Source organism: Gavialis gangeticus, unplaced genomic scaffold (genome assembly GCF_001723915.1).
Source record: "Gavialis gangeticus isolate Ggan-Ray unplaced genomic scaffold, GavGan_comp1, whole genome shotgun sequence".
Taxonomy (NCBI): domain Eukaryota; kingdom Metazoa; phylum Chordata; order Crocodylia; family Gavialidae; genus Gavialis; species Gavialis gangeticus.
Genome location: NW_017729032.1, coordinates 238,328,217 through 238,343,669, shown reverse-complemented (window position 1 = coordinate 238,343,669; position 15,453 = coordinate 238,328,217). Strand labels below are relative to the sequence as shown.

At 43.5% G+C, this 15,453-nt stretch overlaps 1 protein-coding gene and 1 long non-coding RNA gene across 5 annotated transcripts in view; one reads left to right on the top strand and one right to left on the bottom strand.

Moving 5' to 3' along the window:
- Window positions 1-15,453, top strand: part of ROBO1 (roundabout guidance receptor 1) — a 1,310,595-nt gene that overhangs the window by 336,811 nt on the left and 958,331 nt on the right. The window lies entirely within an intron of this gene.
- LOC109303220 lies at window positions 3,781-8,634 on the bottom strand. Its single transcript, XR_002099025.1, has 3 exons — window positions 8,541-8,634; window positions 6,352-6,526; window positions 3,781-4,517 (listed from the first exon to the last, which is right to left on the bottom strand). It is a non-coding gene; the product is annotated as an uncharacterized LOC109303220 (long non-coding RNA).

Below are 15,453 nucleotides of genomic sequence, written 5' to 3'. Positions count from 1 at the left end.
TTGATTTGGAATATTCTAGTTCAGTCCCTTGCAATTTGGTTGAGAAGTAATCCTGATTTAAATGTTAAGCTGCTGAGGTTTGCATTATTTGAAGAAGTTAAAATAGTTACTATAAACCCAAGGTTTACCTTGAAGAATAAGTGAGATACAATACAATGATGGCCAAGTAATAGCACAATGGCAAAAGAGCCATTATGGTCTTGCATACTAGAACAATTAAAGATGTCAAAGTTCAGTATTATTATTTAAATAGAATTGTATTGTATCTTCCGTTCCCTTGGTTTACTTGGCTAGGCACTGCAGTGAGAGTGAAGAGACTTATAATTTCATTCTGATTCAGCTACTGACTTAGTTTCTGACCCTGAGCAAGTCATAGATACGCTCCATACTTCTGTTTCCTCTACCAGCCTTCGTGTATCTTTTTTTTATTTAGATGTACAGCCTTCAGGGACATAAACTGTCTCTTCCTAAATGCTGATGTACAGACTTTGTTAGGATGTTGTAATAGGGAACCCCAGCCCTGTTATCTTGAAAAGGGAAGGGAGCAGGAGGCAGAGGTGGGGGTCTCTAAAGGAATAAGACATTTGTGCTCTGCAAGGGCAGAGGTCTGCAGCAGCCAGCAGCAACACAGACCTGTTGGTTCTGGATTTAGGGTCCAGATACCTTGTTTGGGGCAGGGGGACCCACATTCAAACCGACCACAATCTTTCCATTCGATAATAGGTAAATTTATTGATACACAGTGATAACAGAAAGGAAGCAATACAAACAATCAAACAATTCTGTATATCTACTAATCCTAGGACTGTCATCAGAGTCAAAGTACATCTGGTCAGGATGCAGGCTTCATTCTGCTCTTTCTCTCAGGTGTCAGCAGTCTGGAGGTAGGATACCGAGGCCTACAGCCCCCCTCCACTGGGGTGCATGAGACGGACTACTGGTATGCCCTTGGTCCATGGTGGCCTCAGGGACCTTTCTGGGGGGGACAGGGATGGGGATGGGGACCCCTCTTGAGGAGAAGAAGGGGTGGGACAAAGAAAGGGATGAGAAAGAACAGGGAGGGACCCTTTGTTACTCTCAAGTCTCTGCTTTTGTATTCTCCTTCCCTTCTGATGACTCCTGATGACCTCATCTGTGGCTGTCTCTGGTTGGTTGTCTCACTGGGGTCACACATCTATGTAGTCTTCTGGGCCTGCTTCTAATTTGGCCTGTTCCCCCAAAACCAGGACTCAGGCCCCCCTCTGTTCTGGGACTTTGTAGTTGGTGTCACTTATCTTGTGTTATGGGACAGTATGGTACATACTTCCTTGGTTCCCAGGCTGTGTGTCCTTGTTGTATTAGACAACCTGTTTGCCTTGGAAGCTGTGATTTCATGTTATGGGTTGCCCCCCTCAGTTCTCAGGTTGTGTCCATCCATTGGACTTGTTGTGCTAGACAGCCTATCTGGTTCCAGGGCTATGAGAAGCTTTATGTGTTACATCCAAGTTTTTTAGAAATCCATTAACCCCTGATGCCCATCTTGAAACCTTATAATGCATATATCTATACAATCCCCCCTTCCCCCCAAAAAAGATCTTAAAATACCATTTTCAAGCTAACAAGGTCCAAATACTGAAGCCTGAGGCTGCTGAGCAACTAAAGAGGACTGCAGGGCAGGGAAATCCAACTGACCTATGGACTGAGCCCACTGGTGACCCAGAAATCCCTGAGCCCATCCTGAAAAGCTGAGATCAGCTGACAAGAAGGGGGCAGGGCTTGGGTGAATGTATAATCACTGATTATCTGGGCTGGGGTAGGCAGTTTAGACCTTCAGGCTGCAGAGGGAGGAGTTACAAATAGGGCTAGCTGCCATAGAATAAGGGAGGTACCTTGGAGCAGGGGTTCTCAATCCCTGGACACCAGCCCTGTGCCAGGCCACGGCGGGCTGGCTGCCAGTTCGGAGCATGGTCAGTTGCCAGTCTGCAGGATTCAGCTGCCAGACCAGAAGTGGCCATGGACTGGCAAACCATGGAGCTGGACAAAGAGGTCATGGCTCCTTCTGCAGAGCCCGTGGCAGCACAGGGTTTGGCCCAACCCCCACCCCCACCCAGGGGGCTGGGGGTATCCTTACCTATCTTCTGGCTGGAAATTATGGCCACAGAGGGCTGTGACTGCTTTGGGAACCCCTGCCTTAGAGGATGGGGAACAAGCCAGCTTTTTAGTTTAGTAGTGCTGCAGCTGAGAGAGACCCAAAGTAGGATTTGAGTCTAAACCTGCATGCAGCAGGGAGAGGAGCTGCAAGTTGAGCTGGCTGCCAGGAAGGAAGGAAGGTAATTGGAAGGCTGGGCAGACAGGACATCTCCCTTGGGTAGGAGTGATGTAGCAGTCAGAGACCCAAGGATGGGTTTGTATCTGAGTTGTAACTGAGTGCTTTATGGTTTGTGTTTGGAGTTGTTTGGTTTTCCATTGGAGTTTGAGGGGCTGAGAACAAGGGGATGAGGTCTGAGGCTGTGGGCCAGGGCTAAGGGTCTTAGCTTGAGGAAAAAGACTGAGAAGGCTGATACCCAAATGAGGGTTTAAGGCCTAAGGGGACACATTTATTGGTTGGGTCAGGGACCCATATGGAAATCACAACTGAGTGACACTTGTGAGATATGTGTGTAGTGATGGAGGTGGCTGGAGGCCACAATTATAGCCCTAAGGCATAGTTAGGCCCAAGTGGGCAAGTTTAGCCTCTGCAGGACCATAATTGGTATTAGTAAGGCAGAGAAGCCCTGGGGATTGCCTTAAAGGGGACGCACCCCTAGAGAGACATAGAGAGGCAGGTTTGTGTTTGGGAACAGAGAAGCCCAAGGATGGAGCCAAGAGTCATGGCACCAAAGAAACTACTCCAATCCAAGGGTCAGCCTCCCCAGTATCACTGTTAATATCAAGGTGTGACAGGAAGAGACAAGAGATAAGGGTGGCCAGTAGGGCTGTGCAAAGCTTTGGGTGCTGATTCAGTTCGGAGGAGATTCGGCCCGATTCAGCAGCCATATCTCTAAATCCAAATTGAATCAGGAGACCAATAAAAAGGTCAAAATCAATTCAAAGCTCTAGGAATCAATTCAGAAAAGATTCAGAGAGCTTCAGAGATTCAGGCAGTCCCCACTCACTGCCACAAGGACCCAGACTCTATGCCAATAAGTGGGGGAGAGGGGACCAGGGGGGCCCCCTCCAGACTCCATCCCCTGCCTGTTCCCCCCAACCCCCACCCACTCTCCCAGCCATGTCAACGGCTGTCCTGCATGGCCCTTGTGTCCCAGCTCATCAAAAAAAAAAAAGCCCTGCACTCACTGGTGGGGGTGATCCCTGCAGCCACCCCACTGCCCTGCACTGCATGGGAGGCTCTGCCATGAGCCCCCATCCCCCACGCACTCTCCCAGCCCAGTCGATACCTGCCCCCCCCAGCTCCCAATTCTTTAAAAAAAAAAAAAAGACCCACACTCACTGGCTGCTGTGGCAGCTATCAGGGCTTCTGGGGGCTCATGGCTGAGCCCCTACCACAGCATAGGGAAGTGGAAGGAAGCAGGGATTGCCCCCCTTGGCCTGGCAGGAGCTGGTGGTCGCAGGGCTTTTTATTTATTTATTTTTTAAAGAGCAGGGACACTGGGGCTGGGAGAGTGGGCAGGGGATGGGGCCTGTTTGATTCGGGGATTCAGTTGATTCAGCGGTGGCCCAATTTCCAAATCTAATTCAGCCGAATTGATTTGGGACAGTGATTCAAATCATCAAATCACTGTCCCCTGAATCAGCCGAATACTAGCTGCTTCGCACAGGCCTAGTGGCCAGAGAGCTCAGCAGGCGAGCCTGACCACCAGGGTGCATCAGACACCAGGGTTGTATCCTTGAGCCTGCTACAGGTGTCTAGATACTGTATAATAATACATGCATACAACTGAAAAACTTTACAGTATTGAAAAATTGTTTACAGAAAAATAGATCCAGGTCATCTGATGATACAACTTGCTTAGACTCATTAGAGGTATGTTTTAATAAGTTTTCATTGCTGATGGTTGTTAATTGTTTAAATGTTAAACTGCATTATTGAAGGGTTTTGAATCATACTCTTCTCCCATGCATCCATTCAAAAAGACTTCAGAGTTTAGGTTATATCCATTCAATCTATAATTTACATATACATTTTGATTTTATTAATTTTAAAGAAAGGTCATAATGTAAGAGAAAAAAATCTAATGGATGCCATTTATGGTACAGACTATAGGTTTGCTGAATTATTCATGCTGGTAAAACAAAACAAAATAAAAGTTTAAATATATCCCATTCCTACAGATTTTGGAAGTAGTGTACCATGCAGGAAACTGAATGGCTTCAAAAAGATTGAGTGAAATTCCATATGATCAGCTGAATTTTTCCTTTTGCTTATCAAGAGTGGAAATATTTTTGTCTTCACTCTGAATTGTAGTAGCAATTCCTTCTATGCCGTCATTTGTTACATATAAAATTCTGTCCTTTATATGAATTCTGCAAATAAATATCTTAAAAGGACAGAAAAAGAAGTCTTAATTAAACAATAAAAGATAAAGACCGTTAATACACTAAGCCTTCCAGATGAAATGTGAAAAGCACTATTCAATCAATTAAAAATGTGTTTTAATTTCCTATAATGAAATTTTGCCAAAAATTACAAAATGGATCAAAATGACAGTTTCCCTTTGTATTAGTCTGGTTTACATGTGATGTATACCTACTGTGGACCAGATTGAATATCCTTATGCTTTACAGCAGACATCTGTTGCAGAATTTGTTATTATTACTTCTGTCTGTGGTATATATGTTATTATTAGGCCTGTCTATGGTATTTCTACTGTCGGCCATTTGAGTGGAATGGAATACTCATTGAGATGTCTGAATGCCTTGATGGTTTTTTTGCAGAGAGATAGTAAATGCTGTTCTGCTTACATATATGAGGAATGTTGTATCACAAGGTATAGCATTCTACTTTGTAAAATGTTATGGAGGGTGATATGAAAATATCTGTGACACAAATACAAAGCCTGGACTTTAGCAGATTCCATTTACACTACAGCACTAAATTGTTGTTCTTTCTGCACAATTTTCTTTTTTCAGAGCTTATCTTCATGGAATTTAGTGTGCAGTACACTTAAATGTACACTTATAGCATTCTGTCTACTCGCCTGTTTCTTTTTGGGTATGTACAGATGTTTGGAGAAGTTAGGGGGAAGTTAGATTATGATAAAAATGGCCACCCGATCAAACTCAGGGGTGCCATGTTGGTCTGAGAGACTTGGTGGCCATGTTGGTCTGAGAGAAAAAGACATACAAAAAACTAGAACTCTTGGTTCCAAAATGATACCTTTTATTAGACCGACTGGAAAATGCCAAGAAAATTGTCCTTTTCTGCAAGCTTTCGGGATCAACGTCCCTTCGTCAGGCTCTGGGAAAAGTGTAGATGATACAAGATAGTAAAAAGTCCCCATAGGTAGGAAATAAACTTCATTTTTGCACTGAGGGAGCTGAAGATGAAAGGTTGTCCCTCTAGGTCCATGAGAGTATCATTTTCCTTTTCATTTTTCTTGCAGAAAAGGACAATTTTCTTGCCATTTTCCAGTTGGTCTAATAAAAGGTATCATTTTGGAACCAAGAGTTGTAGTTTTTTGTATGTCTTTTTCTCTCAGACCAACAGGGCTACCAAGTACACCCCTGAAACATGGAAGATGCCGAATTTTAGCCGATTTTGGATTTTAAACTTCATTATAGAACAACAAGGAAGCTTGGGGGGGGGGCGGTTGTTTGTTTTTTACCTCCCTGCCTGCCATCTGACACCTCCAGGGAAGGAATTCTACCTGAACAACATATCAAAGAGCTACTCAACACAGCTCACAAAGACACTCTCATGGACTCAGCGGGACAACCTTCCATCTTCAGCTCCCTCAGTGCAAAAATGAAGTTTATTTCCTACCTATGGGGACTTTTTACCATCTTGTACCGTCTACACTTTTCCCAGAGCCTGATGAAGGGACTTTGATCCTGAAAACTTGCAGAAAAGGACAATTTTCTTGCCATTTTCCAGTTGGTCTAATAAAAGGTATCATTTTGGAACCAAAAGTTCTAATTTTTTGTATGATCTAACTTAGTTCAGCCTTATGCAGACTTTACACATATCACAAGTTAGGTCAATCTTTCCATCACTTTCCCAAATTTAACTTTCTTACCCAAATTAGAAATTCCCATTCAGTTCCCGTGTATGTGTGTGTATGTGTGTGTGTATATGTATGTATATACATACATGCACACACACATACACATATATACATATATACACAAAAACAAAATGTACTTCCTCTTTACCTGTCTCTCACTTTTCTGGTTGTCTTTCTGCTAAGCCTTCTTGGTTTGCATATGAAGATGAAGATACTTGTTTTGTCTAGGATCTTTTACATATAACACTGCATTTGGTCAACACTACACTAGAGTTGTGGGAAGTGAGGTAGTCAGTGTCCTTGGTATATTCTAGGAACAGGAACTGTGGTAAGGAAGGGAGTCGTCTCAGGTAAAATTAATGAAGGTATGATGTTCGTTTCTTTTTTGGTTCATTCTCCTAAAACGCCCCAAGATTTTTCTTTTTTCCAGACTGCTGTAAAGCCCATTTCTTTAAATAGGGATCTGGAGCAGGCAAGGGAGGCTAAGATATCTGCATGTTCTCCTGAATTCAAGGGATAGTTCCTTGCTGACATATGATTATTTTTAAGGGGTCTCAAGCTGTTTTATAGTGTTTCTATTCTATGTAGCTTTTTAATAGTAGATACAAGAAGTCTAGAACATGGAGTGTTTGTTCTTTTAATTTTGTTTAAATAAAATAAACAAACATATATTTGTGGAGCCATGCTACACGAAAAGGCTTGCTCTCCCTTTGCAAATATTGTTCAAGCTTGGTAATGAAGTTGAGAGCTGTTAACTGTAAAAGGGAAAGTTAATTGACTCTTAAGCATGTGTTTTGTGTATTCAGTAGCTGAGAAATATAGCCCAATTAGCATATTGACAAAGACCCATCCTGAAGATATGAAAGAGCATTAATGATAGGGGAAAGTGTCGCATTCTGACAGCTATGCATGGGTAGGGAGAAAACATGAGTTAGATCAAATTTATATTCAAGTTGGAAAGTCTCAGTGAGGCCTTAGCTTTGAAACAATTGGGGGCAGGAAGTAATGCAAATATTAATTTCATATTAATTCACCAGTTAAAGCTTTGAAAACTGAGCAGACTACACAACAGAAGGATCTTTATTTACACACAACTGCCAGTGTGTGTAAGTGATACCTTTCTGGGAAAGGGAACTAATATATGCTTTGAGTTCTAAATCAGAAAATCTATGAAGACTAGGATATAGATAATGCTAAAATACTCTGTATTTTAAGCTTACATCTAGTCTGGTAATACTTTTAGCAATTTCATTATAAGGTGCATCTATTCTTTGTTTTGTTTTCATCTCCTTTCTGTAACGCACCTGTAAAATTCTGCTGATGGCTCTTCAGATGGAAGATGAGGATGAAATGTCTGGGGGATGTGTAAGACCTTCTCTTGAATAAAGTACCAAGGGAACAATTGCTTCAAAACCCTGATTTTGAAATGCATGAGTAATCCATTCACCTATTAACATTATTGGCATGAATGATCATATAAATGGATGGCATTCTATAGGATTTGGCCTCTGGATGCTCCCTGTTCTTATCTAGTAAAATAACAGTGGATTAATCCTTGAAATGGAAAAGCACTAACTGCATACCTGTACATATACTCACATCCTTATGAGCATGAATTTAAACTCAATTTAAGGCAAAATTTCTAGTAGCCAATAACATTTCAGCATAAATATATCTTTACTGGTAATGTCTTCCTTTCAATTTTTTTTTAACTTTGGCCATTCCAGTACTAAATAGAGCAGATTGATATTTATGTATGCTTTGGATTGATGTAAATCAGTATGCTTGCTTAAAATTTAGCTTATAATCTTAAACAAGCTTGTCCTATCCTCATTCTCCATCTCTGTGTTGAAGATGTACAGTACAGTGCAAGGCAAATACAGCATGTATAAAGATACATATTTGCAAAAGTATATACTTGCCTGTAAACCGTTGTCTTATTTCTCAATATTAAAATCCAGTGTTAACAGGAGGGGGTTTTTTCCTGTTTTTCTACAGGGAAATCCTGCTTTAGCTGGTTATTTACCTTCTCACTCCAGTTTGCTTTAGATTGCTTAATCAAGAATTTTTTTTCCAGTGACCTTACATATTTTTCCTTGTTTCTTTATATTCTGTAATGGATCTTTTTTAATATTTAAACTGTAAATCCTAGTTGATGAATTAGAGGACAAATAATCCATAATGAAACCTTATGGGACTGTCCCTTTCAATTACTAAGACAAAGGAATCAATGAGGCTCATTTCCCAAGTTAAATGAGGTGATATTATTTAACACTACAATGAGAGACAATAATTAATGATAAATTACAAGTGAAGACCTATCCGATCCTGCATTACCTTGCTCATAGAGGTGTGGAGGATTAATTAGTCCAGGCCTTACTGTGCAGGATGTACTGTCTCTTGTAAGATGTTGGGAATCTTCAAATATGCTAAAACAGAGGAGTTAGCACCTATTAGAGTTGATCCATTAAAGACGAAGCATGTTTGATGTATTAAGGATTTTTATCTTTATTACTACTTACATGAAGGAAAATAAAAAACTTCTGGTTGCAGATATACCTATAGAGTTGGGCCATCGTATTTCATACTGTGATTCAGGAAAATACAGGAATTACTACAAACTAAGGAGTGGAGCCATTCACACTAGGGACAGACATTTCACATAAACTGGTTTAAGTTATCAGAAACTGATTTAAACCTGCACAGAAGTTCAGTGCACATAAACCAGTTTGAAAATGGCTGAAACTGTTTTAAGATAAACCTCATTGAATGCAGTATCAGACTTAACTGATTTGGCTCAAACCAGTTTACCAGACCTTCCCCCCCAACATCCCAGTATGCTCTCCGGTCTGGGTGGGGCTTTCTGCTTCACAGCAGAACTGGCTCCTCCCTTCTGCTCCCTGGCTGCAGCTCTGGCAGAGACTTGCAGGGACAGCAGGGTCTGCCTGGCTTCCCCCTGCCCTGCCTCCCCACCCCCCTCACTGCTTAAGCAGGAATCCCAGCTTCCTCCCTCTCATCTCCCACAGCATGAATCCTAGCCCCATGGCCCTTAGGCACGTGGTATGCTAGCTAATGCTGAGAGGTGTCTGTGTGCATCTCTCTCTAATTTCACTGGGACAGGCAGACAAAACGGTGACTGCTTACAGCTAGTTGGATCTAATCAACAGGTCAGCTGGTAAGCTGTTTAAGAAGAGTTTGAGGTAATGGAGAGAGCCTGTTGTTTTTCTGTCGATGTGATAATCACTGTTACCAGCCCCCTGCTGGATTGCTCACCTGTTAGTTTGCTGCAGACAGTATAAGGAAGCAGGTAGAAGGAGACTGAAAAGCTCCATATCATCAATAGATGCATACACTGCACACCTCCCCTTGCCTCAGAGAGCTGGCTGGGGGCTGGCAACACTCCTGCCCCTTGATCAGCCAGCAGGGAAAAGACCTCCCTAAACAAAGGTCCTGTCAGGGTCTGGCCACCCCCCTCCCCCCCCAGCTCAGTACTGTGCAAGGGAAGGGAGCATGTGCCTGAATTTCCACAGTCCAGAGAGAATGTCTGTCCAGTTAGAGACCAGTTCAGCCTTGCCAGGTTAGACTAACCTGCCAAGATTGAATCAATTCAGGCTCAGGCTTTTTGAATGTCTGTCCCTAGCCTAAAAGTTGATTCTTCAAGTTCCCAAAATAAAATGTTTGCTGCTTTATTAGGAAGATTGAAACAAGAAAATATTGTATTTACTACAGCTTGACCATTTATGGAGACTGGCCATGAAATTGCATCATATCATTTATACATACCTGGTCAACCCTCTGCAAGTGAATGTGGTGGTTTGCCTCCTATTGCCATAATTTAATTTACATCATTCTTACATAAATGGACATAATGAAAATTAATTTACAACAAGAATTCCTGTAGAATACTCATATTACACTATTTTGAATGAAGAGAAATGTAATATCGTAGTAATGAATGGTACTTTGTTTATAATGGTTATTATTTATAATGGTTGTTGTACCCATTTAGGTTTCATATAAGTCAGAGGACCTGATTCTTTATGAATACAGAATCTATCTCACACCATTAATATATTAAAAATTATTTACACCCACTTTTAGACTTTTACACTTCCAGAAAAGGAAGTTACCCCTTTTTTTGGAGGCAAAAGTTAGAAAACTGTCATGGAACTACTGTCATTTCCAGACTGGTTTAATAAGTAAACCAGTAAGCTAAAACAAGTCATCAATACTATATTTCTTTTCTCTTCAAAATAGAATTTTGAAGAGAAAAGACTGGCATTATGGGTCTTTGTGAAACCTGGGCTGAAATATTGGCCTTGTTGTCTGCTGACTTCAGTGTAATCAGAATTCCAATCATGGAGTCAATGGGTAAGTATCAGTGCTGCCCCCAAAAACTGTACAGCAGAGAATTGAGGAGACACTGGACAGAGGTAAGACTATGGATGACCCAGCTGCACCCCCTCACCCATCCTGCACGGGCAGCATATGCTGGACAAAAATGCAACTCTGTTAAGAAAAACTCAGAAGTTTTTCTGCCACCAGAGCAACACCGGCTCCCCCAACAACAGAAGCCACCTTCTATTAACAGAGCTGCACCTGCATGGGGAGTTTTGCTAGCAGCATTATGTTGCCCACAGGATGTGATATTTTTATACTCTGGCTTGACGGAGCTCTGATAGCAAAACTTTGTAATGTTGACAAGGGATAAATTGGCCTGAAGCCAGTTTTTGTCCCATAATCCTGAGCTGCTATGCAGGTTGGAGAGCTCCCCAGCGAATTTTTAGGCAGCCCTGTCTAAGAGCTTATTTACATAGGGAAGCTACTGTGAAGTCTTGTAGAGTGTGAATTTAAAGTTATTCTGCGCCAGCTCCCTATGCGGATAGTCTGATTAGGCATAAAGAGTGCCTTTCATTCCGTTTTAGTTTCATCCACAGCCAAAGTAGAGTGAAAAGGGCACTTTTGCCTTGGAATAGCTATTATAGAACTGTATTTCCACAATAGTGATTCTTGTCTTTCTTCATGTAAACAGACCCTAAATTAGAATAGCTTTGAGACTATTTGCATGTACAAAGGATGTCCATGTCTAAGTGTCTGTGGGATAGAGTTCGGGATAGGGCTTGGCTTTTTCTGTTCAGACCTGGAGAAGAATGTCTTGCATTCAAAAGCTTGTCTAACTCATTTCCCAACTATACAGTTAGTCCAATAAAACATATCACCCTAAGAAATCTTCGCCTTTCATACAATAACATTATGTTCATCCAAAAAAAGTTTCTGTATGGGTTCTCCAGAGATTAATGTGTGACAAATGCCCAGCATCAACCAAGTCAACTCAATCTACTTAAAATATATAGTCTTTTATAAAAGTAGCCAATTTGTGAATGGCAGTTCAGCCAACATGCTAAGCACAAGTCATTATCTTGCACTTATCTTAGTTTTAGTAAAGAATGTGCCAAGACTGTGTCCTGTTTAAAAGTACAGAATCCAGCCAGAAAGTATTTCAGTAATCCATTCTAGTGTTTCAAAAAATGTATGGAAACTAGTATATTCTCCAGTTCTTTCTAGCATAACTGCAGATCACCACAGCATTTTCAGGAGTCTGCTCACAAACTGATATATCACTGTATCTTTGAAGAGGACCTTGTTATGTTTCTTCTGTGGAATTATTTCACATTTCTTTTAGTACATATTGAAAGCAAACTGATTCTCACAGACAAAAGGATGTTTTGTCTCTTTGATTGTAAAACTCTGCTTGCACAGGCATTCATTTTCTCTTAAGAGAGTTGCTGCTCTCCCAGGAAAAATCCTAAGTGTACAGATGTTCAAGATTTTTCTCCCAGACAAAAATGGCTGCTCCGTAAGAAAAATACCTGGGAACAACCAGAGTTAAATCAATTACATGAGCATCTCCTGTGAGAGTGAATGTCTGTACACATTCCCTTATGAGAGAAGCCATAGCACAATCCTTTAGTATCCCAGAGTGCTTTCCTTCTGCCCACCCTCAGAGATAGTGTGTCACTTGCTGGACTCCAGGGGCATGTATAGACAAAACGGGGGCCCTAAATTGAAGTGGCGGGTTTTAAAAAACACTGCTTCAATTTAGGGCTGATTAAACCCCTAGGTCATTCACACACCTTACCTGACTCCCTGGTGGGGAGGGTGAGCTGCTGGCAGGTGGAGCAGTCCCTGAGCTGCAGGGGCTGGTGCTAGCCTCTGTGGCAGTGGCAGTGCCCCCCCGGCAGCACCCACCTGCAGGCAGCCGGCTCGGGCAGTCCCAGGGGACACTGCAGGTGTGGAGGGAATCACCAGGTCCCTGTGCAACTAAGGCAGACAGGCTCCAGGGGGCAGGGAAAAATCAGGCTCACCGCTTTTCTTGTGTGGAACCTGCTTTCCTGGGCTACTGCCAGACTGCCTGCAGGGCTTCCTGCAGAGCCGTGGAGATGCACAGGGCCCGGTGCTTCGCTCCATGGCTGTAGGAACAGCAAACTAAAACTCCTCAAAGGAGTTTTAGTTTGCTGCACCCCAAGTCATTTAAGGTGCATTACGCCGCCGAATTTCCTACAGTGACTGTAATTAATGCACAATACACCACGAAGGCGTGCAAACACTAACACCATTAAAAGAGTGCAGAAGCATTTAGCCCACTTTAAAGTTTCATACACACACACCTCTTGTTTTGTCTACACACAGCCTAGTGTTCAGGGCCAAGCAGGAAATAGAACATGCCCCATTCACAATCTCCACATTATCCTGCAGGGAAACACAGGCTGACCATGTGCAGACTAAGTCTGCCAGTCAGGGTTGCCATATACATAAGGTGAGCATATGACACCATGGGAAATCCGGGACACTGCCCCATCCCCATGTCTCCCAAATAAGCAGCACTGCTGCAGGCAGAGGCAGAGGTAAAGTAGCATGGTGCATCAGGCAGGTAGGCAGAAACAGTGCCTGCCTGCCCACCTGACTGGCACACAATGTTGCTCTGCCTCCTCACCAGACTGCACCCTGCACCCCTGCAATTTTCTCCCCCAGCCCAACGCTTTCACACTGTCCTGGCATGGGGCTGTCTGGTATCCCTTTGGCTCCTGGCTGCAGCACCTGGAAGAGGCATGGAGCTCCATGCAGACCCAGGCACAAAGCACCCTTATGGCCAGCAAGGCCAGGCTCATGGCTCCCCCACCCCCTGCACCTATTCTGCAGAGGTAGCACATGTAAGCACCTAGTGCAGCAGCAGCTGCACCTGGGCAGCCTCTTGCTGCTACTGCAGCAGTAGCAGCAGCCACCACTGGTTGGCCCAGCCAGGGCTGTAGTCCCAGGGCAGAGTCCAGAACCCAGTGCCACCATCCCAACATGGGTCCCTGGCAGCTGGGCAGGAGAGGGGGAGGGATCCTGCTTCCCTCTGGGCAGGGGTATGAGCCACCCACCGTGCCTACCTCACACACGCACATGCACACACACATGTATGTAGGCCCTTATGCTCACAGCAGCTTTCTCCCCCTGCTCCACCCTGGCCAATCCAGGACTTTTGCTTCTATTTTCACCAATCAGCCAGGACACCAGGACAGCCTACAAAATCCAGGACCATCTTGGCAAAACCAGGATGTATGGTCATCCTATCTATGAACCGCTGTCTTCTGTCACTAGACATCCTGAAAGATCCTGCAGAGCATGCTGAGATGTATGTATAGACTCTCCCCCTGGCTGCACAGTGTCAGCACTGCAAACTCTCCATTCTTCAGGGCCTCTGCATTCAGATGTCTGTACACATGGTTGTGGATCAGTTTTTCTACCCAGAACTGTGAGAATCTGCCAGATTACTTGAATGTGTGTATGCAACCTATAAAACCATGCTTTGATGGAAAAGCTATGAAAGTGTACCAGATTATATATTAGGCTGCATGCAGGGTAGAGATGTACCTTGTAGACTAAGTGAACTGGAGATGCTTAAGTTAGCATGAACAAAAGCTAATTTCAGCAGATGCTATGAAAAGATATGCAAAAAAACAAGCTATCAAATAGAGAAAGTGATTTCAATACAATAGACATGGAAGGAAGGGAGATGGGTGAGGAAAACAGTGCTGGGATTGGCAAACCAGTAATAAACCCATAAGGATATAAGCTGTACATTACAACCATATCTTTTCTGATCCCATCAATGCACAACCTACAGATGTGGAGCAAGGATTCCTACATTCACAATAAAATAAGAGAAAACATAGCCACTCAAATAAACAGAGCTGGCTACAGGAACAATCCCAAGATAAAAACAAAAGAGAATCCCTCTGGTTGTCAATTACAGCCCCCAGTACCAATACTTTGAACACATAAATGACCCAGTACCCCCTGGAAAATGGTGACCATCTCAAGATAGCCACTGGGGACAAATCTCTCCTATGTTACTGGTGGCACCTGAACATTGAACAGCATCTTGCAAGCAACAGGCTACCTAATTCCTATTCTCACCAAGCTACCAGACCTTGCAACAGACCCAAAAGCAATTTGTACTTCTTCATCAAGACAGATGACATCATCAGTAGACTAAATAACATGGATGATAGTAGGCCTGTGTGAATAGGAAAATATTTGATTTGGATTTGGATTCAGATTTGTTTGATTCGGAGGACAGTTATTTGATTTAGAGATTCAGATCACTGTCCTGAATCATTCCAGCTGAATCAGCTTCGGAAGATTTGGTGCTGATTCGGTGATTCGGAACGGCTGGGGAGAGGCAGGCACAGCTGAGTGGCTACAGGTCTCGTGTGGCTCCTTTGGCTGCACCTGCTTCTCCCTGGGTGGGGGGAGCCCCAGGAGAAGCCACCCATGGCTGCCCTATTCGGCCCCATCCTCCACTCCCCAATTGCCCTCCCATGCCCAGCCCTGCCCATGATGACACCCTGCCCCACCCCAGCAGTTCAGGGATAAAAAAAAAACACTCACTGGCAGTAGACATGGCTGTGGGGCTCTGGGGCCATGTGGCAGAGCCCCCACTCCCCAATCACCCCCTCCCCCACCTCCCCAGGTAAACCCTCCACTTTTTAACCAGCTATTCTCATCCCCCCCACACCTCCTGTCTCTCATCCTTTGACTACAGACACATTTGTTTCCCCTTCCCTCCCCCACCACACCTGTCTTTCACCTTGTGACTACCTCAGTTCACATTTTAACTGACTGGCTTCCTTGCATACCTACTGGCCTCTGGCTGCTTTACCACTCCATCCAGGAAGAGCACAGACCATCTGCAGATGCTTCC